Raw genomic sequence first — 13,560 nt, 5'->3', positions numbered from 1 at the left:
GGGTCTGCTATGGCTCCCAAATATCCTATTCTGTTATTTACTTCTCTCCCAAAACCAAGCTGCTGCTGCTGTTGTTGTTGTCGCCAAGTTGTCTCCGACTCTTGGCGACCCCAAGGACTGCAGCATGCCAGGCTTGTCATTCCTAGTCATTTTCCAGAGTTTGCCCAAGTTTGTGTTCAGTGAACTGATAATGCCATCCAACCATCTCATCCTCTGTCACCCTCTCCTCCTTTTGCCCTCAATTTTCCCCAGCATCAGAGGCTTTTCCTCTTCGCATCAGGTGGCCGAAGTTTTGGAGCTTCACCTTCAGCAGCAGTCCTTCCGAAGAGTACCCAGGGTTGATATCCTTGAAGACTGACTGATTTGATCTCCCTGCTTTCCAAGGGACTCTCAGGTGTCTTCTCCAGGACCACAGTTTGAAAGCATCGGTTCTTCTATGCTCTGCCTTCTTTATTGTCCAACTCTAACATCCACACTTGACTACTGGAAAGACCATAACTTTGACTACACAGACCTTTGTTGGCAAAGTGGTGTCTTTGCTTTTTAACCAAGTGAGACCAAGCAAAATAAGGGTCCAATTTTATTGCCAGAGAATTTACTGAATAACTTTCTGCTTCTTTCAACTTTATACTGAATGACTTAAGTTAATTTGAATGACTAATAAACTATCTAGTGATAGATATTACTGCTTTAATCAAATCTAATTCATTATCAATCATAAGAAGTATTGTTTCATGTACCACTAAGAAAAAAAAAAGGGTGCCAATTAAACTATGATATACCATTAATTATAGCATGCATCCCAATTTCAGAGATGTTAAAAGGTGAAAAATATGTCTTAGAATCAATGAAATATGATATCTAGTATAGTTCTTCATTTCCAATTGTTTCAGATGAGACCTATGAATTTTGTACTAATCATAATTTAAAACCAGCTTATATACAAAATGATATCAACAAGGTAAAAATTGAAAAATATGTCAGTCTTAAAATATTCTAGAGTATTCAAAGTGATTGTTATACCTGGATATTAAGACTAATTAAATTTCAGTTTCTTTGCTATATTTTTGTGGCTTTCTATTTTTAATAAATTACTGTAAATTTCACAATCATTAGTACTGTTTATAGTTTAAAATAATGACATATGATTTTATATATGGTATATGATCAAAATTTTTGTAAGATACTGGAAAAGAGTAATAGGAAAGCCATCAGATTTTAATGTTTTTATTTCTGGTAATAAACTATGGCTGATATTTTTTTCCTTTTCTCTACTTGTTCTCTTTTTTCTGAAAATTTTAGAAACAGGAAATCTTTTTTCCTTTTTTTCCAGAAAAGCGGGTTATGTCGTTTTACAGAGATTTGGACACACTAGTTGTAAGTCACAAGTGAATTAATATTTGCCAACAAAGACGCATTCTCTCCTTTCTTAAGACAATTCCATATTTATTCCAAGTAGTAAAGTACTGAGCTAAAGACTACTTCCTGTCAATCTTCTTCCCCCACAAGTGGCCATGTGAATAAGTTCCCATAAATGAAAGATAAGTGAAAATATTCAATGAGACTTTCAGTAAGTGTCTTAAAATCAAGGCAGGTGTTTCTCTTCTCTTCCTTTCTCCCTTTTTGAATACTGCCATAACGGCCAGAGCTTCAGCAGCCATTTTGGGCTTTGGGTTAGCTTGACAATGGGAACCAAGGCAAAGTATGCTGAGACAGACTGACAAAGTAGCCTCGGTATTTGCTGATGCTGGGGTTATCAGACTGCCCTCAGAATCCTCATCTTTGGACCACATATGCAGGAAAAAGAAATAAGCCTCTACCTCATTTAAGTGTCTGTCAGTCATAACTGGTGGAAATGTGTAACTCATGCAAGAATGTAAATGGAGGCATAACTCAGAAGCCCTCCTGCGACTCTATGTATGATCTTGAATGTGGACAATATTTTCCCAAATGATTTGAATTAAACATTTCTGAGTTGTCAAAGTTAGGTTAAAATCAGGCATGTTTTACATCAGTGCCTAGAACAGGAGGAAATTCTGAAATCTTCCTGCAGTCAGATGAACCTGGCCACATGGATGGCATGATCTCTATTACAAATGAGTGTTTTTGTTTTATTTTTTTTTTACTAGCCATTTTCACTATTCTCTATATGGGTCAGGGTCTCTGACCTCTTCTTATTTCTTCCTGTGCTACCTTTTCCCTTAAGCACTTAGCTAATTTTGTGCTCCAGCGACTAAGATGGGCATTTGTCACTTTCTTCAGAGAGAAATGAAAGCAGGTGAATGTGACATTCTTAGCCACACTTAACTGAATCTTGGCTCAAGTGACAGCCCACAAGGCACTTTGCTTGAGTATATATGTATCAAGAACATGGAAAATTTTCACAAGACGCATGTGTGTGTTTCTTTCTATACTTTCATGACAACGATCTTTTTTTTTTCCAGAATACAGAGGATTATATATATATATATAAAGGTGTTCTAAAATCACTTGAAGAATTCTTTCAAGAAAAAGTCCCTATCTAAGAGCTCTGCCTTATTTAGGGAATCTAATGGCCAGGCCTTAGTCATGCCGGGCAATTAAATCAATATACCTACAAAATGAATTGGCATGGACACATTCCTAATACAAACAAACAGATCAGCTTAGGTTTTTGTTGTTGAATTTTGTGGAAAAAAATGCTCTACCCTCTCATTCACCTGTAAACTCTGTGGGGTTGATGACTAATTGAGGCATATGATTTAAATTATCCGAAGACCACAGCTATGGTCCTTGGGAAACATGCACCTATGAGTTGATTTTACTCACTGGAATTCTTGCCCAAGGGCAGCTCCCCATTATCTTCAGGAGGTCGAGTGAGGCAGTCCACCATTAGGACCATTCCCATCTGCTCCCTCCTTCTGATCTTTAATGTCAGTACTTATTGAGCTGATATTAAACTGTTTGCATAACTCTGCTTCAAGAACCACATTCCTGGAAGTCTTCTTACATTTGTAGATTCTCCCCTTTGTATGGAATGCCATTCCTATTCCCTCTGTTTGCTTAAGGAACTCCTGCCCAGTCTTCAAGATCCAGTCTAATTATTCCATTTTTTGAAGAAGAAAATGAAGATTCTGAGAAGTAGAATTATTTGCGTAAGACCACAGAAGTGGTACCATGGTCAGGACTAGGATGTACCAGCCCAAATTTTGTATTTGTACCCTCTTGTGGGTGGAAAAAGAGTGGCTATATGCATTTATTGGATCACAGGATTATTCATTTATGATGTCATTTATTCCGTAGAATTGATGCTTTTGAACTGTGGTGTTGGAGAAGACTCTTGAGAGTCCCTTGTACCGCAAGGAGATCCAACCAGTCCATTGTAAGGGAGATCGACCCTGGGTGTTCATTGGAGGGACTGATGCTGAAGCTGAAACTGCAATACTTTGGCCACCTCATGCGACGAGTTGACTCACTGGAAAAGACTCTGATGCTGAGAAAGGTTGGGGGCGGGAGGAGAAGGGTACGACCGAGAATGAGATGGCTGGATGGCATCACCGACTCTGTGGACATGAGTTTGAGTGAGCTCTGGGAGTTGGTGATGGACAGGGAGGCCTGGCGTGCTGTGATTCATGGGGTCACGGAGAGTCGGACACGACTGAGCAACTGAACTGAACTGAACTGAATTTATATTGAACCCATATCTGAACCCGTATCAGAACCCAGATTCATTCATTTATATTTAAATTGGGTTCAATTTTATCTAGCTTCTTAAAGTGGAAGCTGAGGTCACTGATTTGAGACCTTTCCTCCTTTCTAACATAAGCATTTTAGTGACATAAATTTTCCTCTAAACACTGCTTTGGCTCCATTCAACAAATTTGAAAGGCTGTGTCCTAACTCTCATTTAGTTCTAGAATCTTGTGATTTCTGTCTTCTCATTCTGTTTTTGATTCCTTCCAATTTCTGCTTTTGATTCTTTCTGCCTGGAGTCCATTGAGATTCTTGTGTGTATAGAACTATAATTTTGATTAATTTTTTAAAATTTTAGTTGTTCATTTTTTCAAATATTTTTCTACTTTTCCTTCTTTCAAGGACTCTAGTTGCATATATTCTCCATGGGCCTCTAATACTCTATTCATTCTTTTTTCTCTGTTTCCTATGTTTCGTTTTGGATGGTGCCCATTATTATATCTTCAAGATCACTAATCTTTTTTCTACAATGTCTAATCTGCTGTTAATCTCATATAGCATATTTTTCATCTCAGACTTCATAGCATTCATTTATAGAAGTGTAATTTTGGTCTCTTTTCACATGTCTCATTTCTTAACATACTCACTCATTCCTCTAGATCACTGATCATATGAAATACATTCAAAAATAGTTATAAGGCTTATTTTAATAGCCTTGTCAATTAACTTTATCAACTATTTAAATTCTGAGCTTCAGCTGATTAATTTTTCTTCTCATTATGACTCATATATGCCTTCTCCCTTCAATGACTTGTAATTTTTTTTTTTATTTGATACCAGAGACTGTGAATTTTACTTGTTGAGTAATGGATAATTTATAGCCTCATAAATATTATTAAGTATTATTCTGGTATGTAGTTAAATTATTTGAATACAGTCTGATTCATCTGGATCTTTGTTCTGGGATTCATTAGAGAAGACCAGAGAAATGCAAAAAAAAAAAAATCTCTTTTGACTGTCCTACCTGATGTCCTGTGAGTTATTAGTTTTTCTACTCCTACTGATGGGACCAGGAACTTTTCAAGCCTGTGTGAGCTCTGGGGGACTTTCCTGGTGGTTCACGGGTAAAGAATCTGCCTGTAATGCAGGAGACGCAGAGTAAATTTCTGGGTTGGGGAGATTCCCTGAAGGAGGAAATGACAACCCACTCCAGTATTCTTGCCTGGAGAATTCCGTGGACAGAGGAGCCTGGCGGGCTATAGTTCATAGGGCCACAAAGAGTTGGGCATACTGTAGCATCTGAGCACAGCACAGCACAGAGCTCCAGGATAATTTGCTCTGATTATTTCAGGTGGATCTTTCCTGGTCTTTTATAAGTTCCTCACGTGCCTGTGCTGATCAGTCTTCAGTTGAAGACTTGAGGGAAACTCACTACAGATCTCTGAATTCTCCCTCTGGGCAGCTGTCTCCTCTCTGATACTCTGCCTGGTGAACTCTATACCTCTTGGCTTCCCAGCTATCTTCTGTCAACTCATGGAGACTGCTAAGCTCTGGTAGGTTGCTTTTCCTTTTGCTGTAGACTGGAAATGCTCTCTAAGCAATAAACTAGGATCATTTGCACTACATCTGATTTTATTCTCATGGCTCAGGGATCCCTGCCCTTCATTGCCTCATGGCAAATTCTTGAAAACTCTTGATTTGTATATTTTAGTATTCTTTTCTGTTTCTTTCATTTGTGACAGTACATCTGGTCTCTGCTATGTCCTCTGGTCACAAGTCAAATTTTGACTCAACTTTCTATTGTAAAAAAATGACTTATGTTTGAATATTTGAGAAATGCCTGGAGATACTTGTGCTGATAAGTAATCTTTATATTTTGTAATACTGTAGACAATTATTTTCTCAGCAGGGACCATGTTTCTTTGACTAGCACCCTTCTCCCCTTGCCCCCAGTCCAAAAGGCTAGTTTCACATCTCAATTGCCTCACAAGATACCTGGTATCAGGAAATTCATCTGAATTCTCTGACCTCAATGTTTTTTTAAATATGTAAAGTGGAAATACTATTACCTACCTAATGGACTCATAATTGTTAAATAGCATATAAAACAATTTTTTCTCATAAGAAATATCTGAAAAACAGTTGTATAATTAAAGACAATTAAAAGTTGTATGCTCTAAAGCGTCAGAATTTAACGTTGTGTCAAAGTCAATTTTATATGTATATTTTACATATCTATTTTGATTTGCATCAAGGATTGTCTGTAAAATTATCTTCTTTGTTAAAAGAACTTAAGATTTTTTCTTTTCATTGCTCTAATTAAAATGATGCCATAAAATATACAGAAAGAAAATATCTATTTGAGTTTGATGTCTGTAGCCATGTGTTTCACATATAAATGGGATTGAACTTCCTCTTCCAGGAGATAGTAAATTCTTCAATTAATTGGGTTAGCTCCATAAGATGGCGTTTTATTTGAGAAACCTGTTGCGATTCGGTGGAAGGTTCATCATTGGCAAAGCCAGAAGTTCCGCCGACTCTGCCTGGCTCTCACTGAACTGTGGGTACAGAGCTGCCCCCAAATCTCAGTCTGAAGACTGCTTGTCATCTGTTTCCCCAGAGAGAGAGAGCATTTAAGATGCAGCCAGGTGTTGCTACTGCTGCTGCTGCTAAGTCACTTCAGTCGTGTCCGACTCTGTGTGACCCCATAGCCCGGAAGCCCACCAGGCTCCCCCTTCCCTGGGATTCTCCAGGCAAGAACACGGGAGTGGGTTGCCATTTCCTTCTCCAATGTGTGAAAGTGGAAAGTGAAAAGTGAAAGTGAAGTCGCTCAGTCGTGTCCGACCCTTAGCGACCCCACGGACTGCAGCCTACCAGGCTCCTCCATCCATGGGATTTTCTAGGCAAGAGTACTGGAGTGGCTTGCCATGCTCTCATATTCTGACCAGGGCACTTTATGTGAAGGAAACTTCCCATATCGGTATTTAAGCTTCCAGAGGCTCCCAGTGGCTTCCAGATGATGTTTCGGTGTGATCATCCGTATAATTTATTTTCTTCCACTGTTCATTCTGTAATGACCTGCAACAGAAACCAAGATTATTTCCTTATGTCAGTGGAATCCCCGGTGAAAAAGGGGAAGGGGACGTTCCTTTATTTTTATATTCTTTTATAATAAAAATGAGATTCTTCTTAGACGTTCACTGTAGTAGACATATTCACAGCCCCCTTAAACATCCCCTTACATGTAGAAGAGATACGTCAGAATCCATATTTATAAATGGCCCCAGTGGATTGGGCTAAGTGTGGACAGCTGACACAAGATGGGCAAATACAATTTAGAGCTGACATTTATCAATTATTTGTTTTTATTTTTATTTGTTATTTGTTGTTGTTCAGCCACTCAGTCATGTCCGACCCCATGGACCACAGCAGGCCAGGCTTGCCCAGAGTTAGCTCAAAAACATCAATTCTTTAGCGCTCAGCCTTTTTTATGGTCCAATTCGCACATCTGTATACAATTACTAGAAAAACCATAGCTTTGACTGTATGGACCTTTGTTGGCAAAGTGATGCCTCTGCTTTTTAGTACTCTGTCCAGGTTTGTCATAGCTTTTCTTCCAAGGAGAAAGTGTCTTTTAATTTCATGACTGCAGTCACCATCCACAGAGATAGTTGACAGTAGATTAGCTGCTAACAACAACAACAGCAGCAATATCTTTGAAAGCCCAGAGTTGTGATTTAGATATCTTCTACCAGATGGATACTATAAGCAGGAAAGAATATATGCAGCTATAAGAGAAGGAGTTGGGTTGGAAAAGAGAAGCAGAAATATGACACAAAAAGTCCATTCACTAGGCTTCCCAGATGTTGTTTCATCTTTTATCCAAGGACTGGCTATGTTCCCAACTTAAATTTCTAGGAGGCATGAGTATGTCTTTAAACGAAACACCAATATTTTACTTTGGCTTATGTTAGTTTTTTCTGCTTTCAAACAAAATGCCCTAATGAAGCACGATGGAGTGATGAGAATTAAAGAACACTTGATCTATCTCTAAAGAGAGAGGCAGGACACCTTGAAATGACTAAACATTCAATGCAGACCAACAACCTTGCTATAAACAGATTCATTTCATTTCCCAAAAAGCAGCCCATAGGTGGTAGACTTAGGTACAATTTACAGAGAACTAAACTAAGGCTTCCCTGGCGGCTCAGAGGTTAATGCGTCTGTCTCCAATGCGGGAGACCCAGGTTCGATACCTGGGTCGGGAAGATCCTTCGCTAACCCACTCCAGTATTCCTGCCTGGAGAATCCCAAGGACGGAGAAGCCTGGTTAGGCTACAGTCCACAGGGTCGCAAAGAGTCGGACACGACTGAGCGACGGAACAGAACGGAAACTAAGGCTTAGTTAGTTTAAGCAATTTGGCCAAGATCATAAAGTTAGTAGATTCTGAAGCCAGGTCAGCAGGCTAATTCCTCCAAGAACAACAAAAGTGCATGAGGTTTCTGAAGTCCTTGACTACATGCTGGATTTGGCTTATTGACAAATCATTGCAGTTTCCTCACCAAATCAACTTAAAAATTGTCTCAAGTGTCATTTAAAAGGAGTAAGATACAGCTAGGGACCCTCAGAGAAGACTTATTCCCTCCATGTATAATAATCAATTAGGTGAGTTTTGTGTTAATTCAATCAGAGAAGCAAAGAAAGATAGCAAGTCTTTGGATTAAAGTCTGAAATCAAATATTTTTTTTTACACGGTTGACCTTTGTCAGTTTATTGTAAGAGGAACTGATGATGAGCCACTGAACTAGCAAATTAGCTTTGCAAAGCTGTTGACAGGGTCAGTAGGAAATCAAACCCATTTGAACAAAGATGAGCTGCTTTCTAAGCTGTAGGACTCAGTTTGGGAGACTTTAGCCATAAAGATATTCAGAGGCACTTTGGAAGCAGGCTCTAAAAAAATGCAGTTTGTTTTTTTTTTGCCTTGAGATATTTAACTCTTTACTCCTCCTTCTAGAACCAATCAAAAGTGTAATGTTGGCTTACTAAAATCTTCAGAAAGGCAGGACCCTTTCAACTGCTTAAAATCGAACAGAAATGCCAGGCACCTAATGTTTATCAGGCACATTCACTGCCATGGTGTATTGAGTCCTCATATCATAATCAGAGGTCTTCCCTGATGGCTCAGATGGTGAAGAATCACCTTCATTGGGGAAACCTGGGTTTGATTCCTGGCTTAGGAAGATTCGCTGGAGGAGGGCATGGCAACCTACTCCATTATTCTCCATTATCCCCATGGAAGAAGAGCCAGGTGGGCTATAGCTCATGGGGTCGCAAAGAGTTGGACTCAACTGAGCAACTAAGCACTCATCATAATCAGAAGTTGTTTCCAATTTATAAGGGGAAAAAAGAAGGTATGGGAAAGTTTTGAAACTTACTAATCTCTTATCCCCATGCTTATGTTAAAGTCTAAGATCACTGTGGAGGACTGAAATGCAGAAGTAAGGCAAAGACTGGAGAGATGATCAGGAATCCTGTTCTTTACATATCCTGAGTAAAAGTTTCACTTTATTTCCCACACTATTAAGTGCTAGTCAATGGGCAGTAAGCAGATACAATATGTAAACATCACTTCCTGGTGTATAAAATATTCCCACAAATAACCTTTTTTTTTCTCTCTCTCTCTTTCAATGGCTTTATAAACACAGCAAATTTGGTGCTCTGTGTTAAACATGAGGGAGTCACAGGATGGATGTTGTCTGGGTCCCTGAATCACCACTTGGAGGAGATCTCCTCACCAACTGGGAATATTTATTTTGGATTTCACAGGGCAAAGAAAAAAGAATCAATTGTAGTATGCTTGAATCACCAAGACTCTAGCAACTTAGCATGCAAGCACACATACACGCACCACAGCTAATGTTAACTAGTGCAAAGAACAAAGGACCATACAAGTGATGTGGGGAGTGAAGCCTTTTACAAGGGTGGGAGGAGAAGCAAATTGTAACAGAGGATGCAGTGATTGGAAAACATCACCTTCTCAATGGCCGTGAGTTTGAGCAAACTCCAGGAGATAGTAAAGGACAGGGAAGCCTGGTGTGCTGCAGCCCGTGAGGTTGCAAAGAGTTGGACACTGAGCAACTGAGAAACAAAAACTTTTACAAAGAAATATAGTCCTTCAGTGTGATGAATAATTTTATATGGCAACTTGGTTAGACCAAGGTGCCTATAGTCTAACACTGATCAAATATTTTTTAGTCTAGATGTTTTTATAAAGGCATTTTTAATTTTATTTTTTTAAGTTTTTTAGCTGTTTGTTTTCATTTTTGGTATCAAAGTGTAGTTGATTAACAATGATGTTATGGTATCAAGTGGGCAGCAAAGGGACTCAGTCATACATGTACACGTAAACATTCTCCCCCAAACTCCCCTCTCATTCAGACTGCTCCATGGCATTGAACAGAGTTCCCTGTCTTCTCTTTCTTGATAAACTTTTGTGTGTATGTGTGTGACTTTTAAATATGTCATCACAGTTCTAATTGGAAGGGCATGCAAAAGCAGGTCATGGGCTGGATTTGGACGCTGGGCATAATTGGTCAACCCCTGGTTCAGTCAATCCTATTGTACCTGTTTCTTTTGACTTACCTTATAGGAGATCTCCACCTAACTTCTTTTCTGGAAGGAGCTAAAGGCTTATCACAGGTAAGTATTCACCCCACACACACTTTGTGCATGCACTGTACTAGTCAGTACAGTTTCCCTCAATGCTGACCACGGGTCATCGGCTCTGCTGTTAGCTAGCTTCACTCTAATAACATGGAAATGATATAGCTACTTGGCCCCTGTCCCTCAGGAGTGAGGTGGACTCATTCATTCCTGCAGTAAGTACAGCTCATAAAACTGATTCTTGCAGGAGAGCAAATTGTTTGTTTATGTGGACAAACATGGATGAGCCACATTGTGAAGTAACAAAGAACTTCCGCTGTGGGTACTCAAGGTTGGCTTGTTGGATCGGAGCAGCACGTGGTTAGTGTGGATTCTGACCTAGCCCTTCCTGTGATGGCCATTGTGGTCCACAGAGGTTATGGATCCACTTGTTGAGGGTTGTTATGAGAACTGGATAAAGCAGATGCTTACGGTCCGTTGTAGAAAATCCCCACTGCAGGTTAATTTTCAAGATTGGCCCCTTTTAATACTTAACACAATAATCCCAGCCTTCCAAGTTCCTTTACAAAGCAATAACTGCCGTAAGCAGAATCATCTATTTCCCTAAGAAAGATCTCAGGCCGCCTTGCATCACTTCTCTGTAGGCATGCCTCTACATTGGTTCACATTGGTTGAATCTGACTATTTTGCAATCTTTTTTAATAATGTTGTCCAACTCAGCTATTGCCTCTTCTAGTCCTTGGCATTGGCTTTGTAATTCTGTTTGTCCATCTGTTATTTGTCCTTCTGGCATTGTTGCCTGCCCATTTTTTATATTTTTCTGGATTTTTTTTGTTGTTGTTTTTCCCTTTTTTTCCCCAGTAATTTTACAAAGCCTGTCTACTGTTTGATATTCTGTCTTGCTGCTTTTCTGAAGACATGCTGTGAGAGATTCTAGAACTGGGGGGAAACACTGGGTCTTGTTTCTCTGAGGGTTTGCGTCTCCAACTGAAATGTGTGTCTCTGGGCACATTAAGAATGCAGCTGCAGATTTGTGGAAGCACAAGAAAAAGTCCCCATATTTTCCCAGGGCAGTTTTGCATCACAATGAATTTAATCTCTTTTATTTTAATAAATGTAGATTTTACACAGACTAGGTCAACCTTTCTGTTTGTTTTTAAGTAAATCGAAGTGCAACATTGCTGAATGCCTCTTTGGGGTTTGCGTCAAGTTCCCCCTCTCCTGCTGGTAAAGGACTTGGATGGAAAAATCTGAGAAGCACTGATTAAGTAGTGGGTGGGGGGGGGGAGAGGCCCACCTCCTATACCCTCCTGTGCATCGGCACTGTGCTCAATCCCCTGGTGTGTCTTCTTATTTAATCCTCATAATATGTGGGGCCACAGTGATATTTATACTTTTGATAAAATCAAGGTTGAAAGAGTCAAACTCAGAATAACACCGATAACATTATTACCATTATGTTAAGTGACTGTGCTAAAGGCACATCTTAGAAAGAGACCAAGCTGCAAACTGAATGCCATTCTCTCACTTAGAAGGAGCTATTCTTCCATGATATTGTGGTCTGGCTTGTGTCTCCCCTAAAATTCATATATTGAAGACCTAACCCCTCAAGTGCCTCAAAGTGTGACTGTGTGGGGAAAGGCCTTTAAAGAGGCAACCAAGTAAACACGAGACCTCTAGGGTGGACCCTGATTCAGCGACTGGCGTCCTTATAAGAAGAGACAAGGGCACAGACACACACAGAAGACACTGGAGAGGGCAGGGAGGTTATCTAGAAACCAGAGAGAGGCATCAAACCAGACACCTCGATCCTAGACTTCAAGTCCCCAGACTGTGACAAAGCAAACTTCTCTTTAAGCCACCAAGTCTTTGATACTTTGTTACAGAAGCTGTAGGAAGATTAGTGCACATGGAAAGTCTTTTTTAAAAAATTACTTTTAATTGAGTAATTGTTTTACAATAGTGTGTTGGTTTTGATGACAGGCTCTTGATCTTTCTTTTCTTTCTGCTTCTTCCTTCCTTCTTTCTTTCTTTTTCCACCAAACTTTTTATCTATCTGTCTCTATCTGTCCATCCGTCTACCTTCATATCCCCTACGTACTCATTTATCATCTACGGCACATACAAGCATCCCATTTGTATGCAGAAGTCTACAGGAAATATCTTTATTTATCTTTACTCCTGCTATCCTAAAACAGTTTCTGCTTTGATGGCGACACAGTTTTTTATTTATACCTGCAACATTTTTATGCAGCTTTAACCATAACATGTACATACATGCATGTGTGCATGCTCAGTCATGTCTGACTCCTTTGCTATCCCATAGACTATAGCCTACCGGGCTTCTCTGTCCATGGGGTTTCCCAGGCAAAAATCCTGGAGTGAGTTTTTGTTTCTTCCTCCAGGGAATCTTCCTGACGCAGGGATCAAACTTAACATCTCCTGCAGCCCCTACATTGGCAGGTGGATTCTTTGCCGCTGAGACACCTAGGAATCCCCCAACATGAATATACAAGAATGTTCTACTACTTCTCCTGATCTTTAGCACTTAAATATTGATTAAAATTTACAGAATATAATGAGTCCTGCTAAAGTACATATATTTCTTTGCATATATTTATTGAAATATTATTATACATTTAATGATTATTTCCACATGTTTATTCTAGAATCATTCTAGAAGGTACACAGAGTAGGAATACAATCTACAGAAGACATTTTAAACTCACCCGTAATTTCATCATGCAGAGATATTTGATTTGAACTTTTTGCCTTTCGTATTTTATTCTATATTTGCATGGATATAAGGACATACACGGAGACCTCATAAATATGTAATACACTTTATTGTGTTCTTTACATAGAAAATATAGCAAGTCACTATCTGTTCGGAGAAGGCAATGGCAAGCCACTCCAGTACTCTTGCCTAGAAAATCCCATGGATGGAGGAGCCTGGTAGGCTGCAGTCCATGGGGTCGCTAGGGGTCGGACACGACTGAGCGACTTCACTTTCACTTTTCACTTTCACACATTGGAGAAGGAAATGGCAACCCACTCCAGTGTTCTTGCCTGGAGAATCCCAGGGACGGGGGAGCCTGGTGGGCTTCCGTCTATGGGGTCACACAGAGTCGGACACGACTGAAGTGACTTAGCAGCAGCAGCAGCAGCAACCATCTGTTATCTTTGCAGCAAATAGTCTCCCAGATTTCTGTTATTGTTATTTT

Source organism: Moschus berezovskii, chromosome 21 (assembly GCF_049115385.1).
Source record: "Moschus berezovskii isolate FMDL1 chromosome 21, NW_MosBer_1.0, whole genome shotgun sequence".
In the NCBI taxonomy this organism is placed as follows: Eukaryota; Metazoa; Chordata; class Mammalia; order Artiodactyla; family Moschidae; genus Moschus; species Moschus berezovskii.
This window is presented reverse-complemented; position numbering follows the sequence as displayed.